Here is a 6530-nt window from a genome sequence, read left to right as displayed (position 1 = left end):
CACGTTATTTGACAAGCCACACAGGAACACAACTGTGTCTTATTCTTAATTAAGAGAAATCCCGACCACATCTCTCATCACTTCTGTTGTTTTATCATTGTATGTGTACCTTTCCTAAGTGATTATTATCATCTTAATAACACTCCAAGTAGTGAGTGGAGAGGTAGGCAATTTTTGTTTTACATAAGAGAAAAATGAAACACTGCAAGGTGAACATAACTTGACAGAGGACATAAGGCAGCGGGCACCTTAGAACTCTTATGCTTCATGCACATTGTCTTGTTAAATGAGGTAAAAGGGCAAAAAATAAAAGAAAGAAAGTGAGAGGAAAGGAGGGAGAAAGATGAGAAGGAACGTGCATGCATATCTCTTAGGGATTTTCAAATCCAATCTGAATATTCATCTGGTAAATTTGCTTAAAATGTAGATTTGCAGGCAGATCCCTACTTTTTTTAATTAAATACCCTGAGTCCCCATTTTAAGTTATTGCGATGCAAGTGTTCTGGAGATCACAGGTTTGAAAAAAAAGGAGGAGATGCACCCATCCTGGCAGAAACTGGGCCATGTATCTGGAACTTATTTTCTCTTAATCCCCCTCTCAATGACCTTAGAGGTGAGAGTGAACACCTCTTTTTTAACGCACTGAAGAGCAAAATTGCAGGATGATAAGGAAACTACAAGATACCATGCTGAGCAACAACAAAAATCAGAATTCAATCCAAATCTGCCTAACTCCTGGTCTCAGGCCTTTCCCACTGTATTTTATGACTTCCATGGGAAAGCTTTCAAGTGGGGAAATGTTAGAGGTAAGGCAGAGGTTCAGAAGGTAGGGGAAAGTAATGTTTTGCATTATAATGGCTTGCCTTTGCAGTTTAAAATCCAAAATGAGAAGTGGCACCATTATGGCAATGCTCACTATTATGTGAGCAAATGACATATTTGTAGATAAGACAATAATTTAGTTTGATGAGGGAAGAACAAAGGCTTGTATTGAGCCTGCTTTTCAAGTCTGAGCCCACATTTCTGATTTTTCTCTCCACCCCACCTTTCTGTGCTCTCTGGAATGACTGCCTTCTGCCTTTGATTCTTAACTCAAGCTGTTCTTACTGGGCCAGTCTTCTGTTTTTATAATCTTAAATAGAAATCTACTTAAAATCCATCTCCCGTAGGAAGCTTACTCTGGTTAACTCAACATTTTCCTCTATTTGACACCTTGTCATTATGCCCACAGGAATACCACCTGTGTTTACACATTTACTATGTAGCATTTCTATTATTTATGAACACATGCTTGTGCTTTAGGTCTATTAATTTATCTAGATTATGGCTAAATTTGCAAACAGATTTTCAATTTCTGGAGATGTCTAAATATTCTAAAACTGAATTACAGAAACTCCATAACTAATAAAATGCCGTATTTCATGAAAAGGTTCAGTGACCACTTATTGCTGAGAACGATGAAATAGCTACAATTTTGTGGGTCAATAACTCTGAAGTGCTATCATTCACCTGCCAGTTAAATGATATTTCTCCCCAATAAAATACATTTATTGACTTCTAATATTTACTAAGCATTTGATTCTTGCTATTTCTCTCCATCAGGTTGGGACTAGGGGTAGAATGGAGAATCATATGATAAGGTCTTAAGAAATTTAAAATCTTCCTGTGGAAATAAGAAACAACATATATTTGCCCATCATTTTAGGCCTAGTTACCTTGACTCTACAATTAAAATAGAGGGACTAGGGATAAATGTCACTTTAGGATTCATTTTGGATGAGATGGGAATATAGTTGGTTTCCTTTTATACGGATTGGGTATAAAAAGAAAAGAAATTGGGCCGATAACACAGAAAAAAGTGAAAAGTATAAATACAACCAGGGGTATCATCAGCCTAAAGACAGGACTAGAAGTCATGAGAGCATGTAAGGGGGTGAGTATGTGAGGAGGGTGGGTTAAAAAGAAAATGAATGAGAAAATGAGTAGTTCTTCCATCATAGGATTCTGGCTTTGGAAGAGGCCAATAAAAAATGTTTTCCAGAGCAAAGAGGTTTGAGCAACTTTGAAGATAAGACTACAAAGACCCTATAATTAAGGAAGCTGAAAACAAGAGGGAGTGACTATGGCGGTGAGTTTTCAGGAGGATGTAGGAAGGGACACACAGAAAGCTTTCAAAGGAAGACAAAGACTTAACAGGAAGCTATGGATGTGGGCAACTGGTGGGAAAAGTTAGAGATAGGGGAGGAACTCTTCCAAAACATTTCCACCATTTTCATGATGTGCGGGCAAGAAGATCTCTTTAAAGGCAAAGACAAAAATATCCTGGTTAACCCTGGTGGCAAGATCCACAGGGGAATGGTAGTATTTTCATCATCTATGGTTATACTATGAGGTGTGTATTACAAATTATTCTTATGAAGATTGTAAATCTTATACAAAGAGATAGCTGCAGCTTCTCTTTCAACATCATAAAGTGTAAACAATATATAATCAAATTATATTTAAATATCTAGAAGAAAATACCAGTCTTCGTTCTTTTATATTTTTTATATTCTAGAAGTGAATAAACTTTAAATTTTTTTTTTGCTATTTTTTTTTTACACTACTTGAGACTGAACCCAGGGGCATTCTACCTCTGAGCTATACCCCCAGCCCTATTTTTTATTCTCTAATTTAAAACAGGGTCTTCACTGATTTGCAAAGGGCCTCACTAAGTAGCTGAGGCTGTCCACAAATCACAATCCTCCTGTCTCAGCCTCCCAAATGCTGGGATTACAAGCGTGCACCACCATGTCCGGCTTTTTTTTTTTTTTTCTAACTTGGGTTGTTATTGCACAATGTTTTGAAGTGAAGAAGTACTGATGCCAGTGACTTGGCTTGGCAGAGTTTGGTAAGTGACACACCCATTTTACCAGTAATAAATATCAGTAGCTAACCTTAAATTCTTGTTCAAAGTAACACTTTTTTTTAACTTATGGAGCAATCCCTTGTTTAGCTCAATCTCTCTATGACCTTCTGTGTATCTGAAAGTTGTTCAATAATTACATGGTAAATCAGAAGTCTCTCTAGGCATAAAGGTAATTTTTGTTTTTAAACCAAAGAACAGACCAGTATATGCCATGCCAATTTATTTCTCTCTTTTCTTTATGAGAAAGAATCTATGGAAGGTTTAATTTGGTTATCCTTGCGCAAGGTATAGAGAAATGCCCCCACAGAAAAGGAGGGAGCAACTAATTTCAAGTTTAAAAGACATATAATCAGCCGGGCATGGTGGCGCACACTTGTAATCCCCGCCTTGGGAGGCAGAGACAGGAGGATCGTGCAGGTTCAAAGCCAGCCACATGCGCTGGCTTAGGAGACCCTGTTTCCAAATAAAAATGTAAAAACAGGTCTGGGAGTATAGCCCAGAGGTAGAAGGGCTTCCAGGAACCCCAGTACCACACACACACACAAAAAGACATAATCATACCAATATTGGGGAAATATGTAATATATTTCCAAATAATTATTGGCCAGCCAGAAATAGAACTTCTTTATATATATATATATATATATATATATATATATATATATATATATATTCTTAATCTAATTTATTTTTTGTGGAGCTGATGATAGAACCTTGGGCCTTGAGCAACGTCGGGCAAGCACTTTACCACTCAGCTGTATCTCCAGCCCTTTTAGTTTTTGTTGTTTTGTTTTTACTTTACTCAAAGGACTGTGTATGTTTCATATTGTCACTCATGTCAGGAAAAATGCCCACGTTGCTTCTATTTCAATGAGGTGGGGCATAAAAGATGCCTGGATTAATCAAGGCTTCTCAACCTCTATAGTTTTATGTATTTAATCGTTGGACCTCTTGAAGCACAAAAACTTAATTTCATTATCCTCCTAGCTGCTACTTTACCAATAAAGCATTGATGATCACAAATGATAGTTGCTCCAAGAACAGGGTGGGCCACGCTTTACAGATTTACTGACTTGAGCTTCTTAGCTTACCCACCTGGAGATGACTTATATAAATTGTTCTGTCACTCCACAGGTGACTTGAACAAACATTCATCTGTTAAAGGATTCTTGCATGTTTCCCTGGACCCCAAATGAGGAAGCCATCCCCCCGGGGAAACAACAGAGTTTTATCCAGGGCTATTTTCATTTCTAGTACTGAAAATGTCACTTCTCACACACCACAGGTTCTCTTCCTCCCTCAGCCATGTGCGTGATGATGAAGAGGTCTCACATAAGGTTACCCCATCCTGCCCCTGCCTTACAGCAGCACTAAGCTTGAATATATTACACTAAGGGAAACCACCTTGGAACAGTTCAGAAGAATATCAAAGCCAGATTTGTTATTTCCCCCACCTTGTGCGGAAGGGTAACAGCTTGCCTCATTAAAGATGCAGAGAGTGGCTAGTATTGCCTTGGAGCGAGATGACTGGTTATGGAGTCTCTGATTTAGCCAAAATGCAAATTATGATCTTCCCCCAAAAGACTTGGATCCTGGCAAAGAATGTGGACCAAGTAAATGGAAAAAGTATACACATAACAGCAGACACTGTCACTCAAATTTTCCACTCCTGTGAACCATGCACACTGATGTGAGTGTGATGGGGAGGAGGGCACAGCCTGGAAGCCAAAGGGCTGCTCTGTGAGACGGGCTCCATCCTCCCTCCGCTGGCTGAGTCTTGGCTCAAGATATTTAATCTCACAGCATGATTTGAAAAGTGAGCATGGTGGAATTTCTTCACAGAATTCTGGTAAATTTTAAGTAAGATAATACACATGAAGTGACTAGAACAACTGTCTGGCACATACTTGATGTTTAATAAATGTTAACTACATCTTATTATGAATACACTTTTGGGAATAGGATGAAGAAAATCCCTAACCTAAGAATTTTCTTAATGTAGTGACTATTTCACAGCAATAATTACTTATTTCCATAATGTAATCTCTGACAATGTGCTTAAGTGACACTTTCTTTTTAAAATCTTATAAAAGGCCCTCTGCTCCTCCTGCCGACGGACAGCGCCGCTCCCCATGCAGTGCCAGCCGCGTCCAGGAGACACCATGGTGAAGGTCGGAGTGAACGGATTTGGCCCTATTGGGCGCCTGGTCTGCAGGGCTGCTTTCAACTCTGGCAAAGTGGATATTGTCGCCATCAATGACCCCTTCATTGACCTCAACTACATGGTCTACATGTTCCAGTACGACTCCACCCACGGCAAGTTCAAGGCCGAGAACGGGAAGCTTGTCATCAATGGAAAGCCCATCTCCATCTTCCAGGAGCGAGATCCCGCCAACAAGTGGGGCGAGGCTGGTGCCGAATACGTTGTGGAGTCCACTGGTGTCTTCACCACCATGGAGAAGGCCGGGGCTCACTTGAAGGACGGCGCCAAGAGGGTCATCATCTCGGCCCCCTCTGCTGATGCCCCCATGTTCGTGAGGGGTGTGAACCATGAGAAGTACAACTCCCTCAAGATTGTCAGTAATGCCTCCTGCACCACCAACTGCTTGGCCCCCCTGGCCAAGGTCATCCATGACAACTTTGGCATCGTGAAGGGACTCATGACCACCGTCCACGCGATCACTGCCACTCAGAAGACCATGGACGGCCCCTCTGGGAAGCTGTGGCCTGACGGCCGTGGGGCCGCCCAGAACATCATCCCTGCGTCCACCGGCGCCGCCAAGGCCGTGGGCAAGGTCATCCCCGAGCTGAACGGGAAGCTCACCTGCATGGCCTTCCGTGTGCCCACCCCCATGTGTCCGTTGTGGACCTCACCTGCCGCCTGGAGAAAGCTGCCAAGTATGACAACATCAAGAAGGTGGTGAAGCAGGCGTCCGAAGGCCCCCTCAAGGGCATTCTGGGCTCTACTGAGGACCAGGTGGTCTCCTGCGACTTTAACAGCGACTCTCACTCTTCCACCTTCCACGCTGGGGCTGGCATTGCCCTCAACGACCACTTTGTCAAGCTCATTTCCTGGTATGACAATGAATTCGGCTACAGTAACAGGGTGGTGGACCTCATGGTCCACATGGCCTCCAAGGAGTAAGAGCCCTGAACCGCCGGCCCCAGCAAGAACACGAGAGGAAGAGAGCGAGGCCCTCAGCTGCTGGGGAGCCCCCACCCCAACTCAGTCCCCAACACACTGAGAATCTCCCCTCCCAGTTTCCATCCCAGACCCCCTGAAAAAGGGGAGGGGCCTAGGGAGCCCTAGTGTCAAATGTACCATCAATAAAATCCACTGCACCCAGCAAAAAAATAAAAATAAAAAAACAAAAAAATAAAAAATAAAATCTTATAAAAAAAATCTAAAGCACACAAAGTAAAGAAAACAGTGTAGTTCATCCCTAGTTTTAACAATTATTATATGTGTCCCACCCAGACTCCCTGCACTTCTCTTTCCCCCCAATTACAGGGAAGCACACTCCAGAAATCATACTTTATCCATAAGTATTTCAGTTTGCCTGTAAAAGATGTGGATTTTAAAAAACAATATAACCACAATATTGGTGTCACACTTTCAAAG

The 6530-nt window shown here is 41.7% G+C and overlaps 1 pseudogene across 1 annotated transcript; it reads left to right on the top strand.

Moving 5' to 3' along the window:
* Positions 1-5049: 5049 nt before the first annotated feature.
* LOC308259155 (glyceraldehyde-3-phosphate dehydrogenase-like) lies at positions 5050-6053 on the top strand (annotated as a pseudogene). Its single transcript has one exon. The product of its transcript is annotated as a glyceraldehyde-3-phosphate dehydrogenase-like (transcript).
* The last annotated feature ends 477 nt before the right edge of the window (positions 6054-6530 follow it).

This window comes from Muscardinus avellanarius (assembly GCF_963383645.1).
Source record: "Muscardinus avellanarius genome assembly, chromosome: 2".
Classification (NCBI taxonomy): Eukaryota; Metazoa; Chordata; class Mammalia; order Rodentia; family Gliridae; genus Muscardinus; species Muscardinus avellanarius.
The sequence above is the reverse complement of the archived record's forward strand: the minus strand, read 5'-3'. Positions and strand labels throughout refer to the sequence as shown.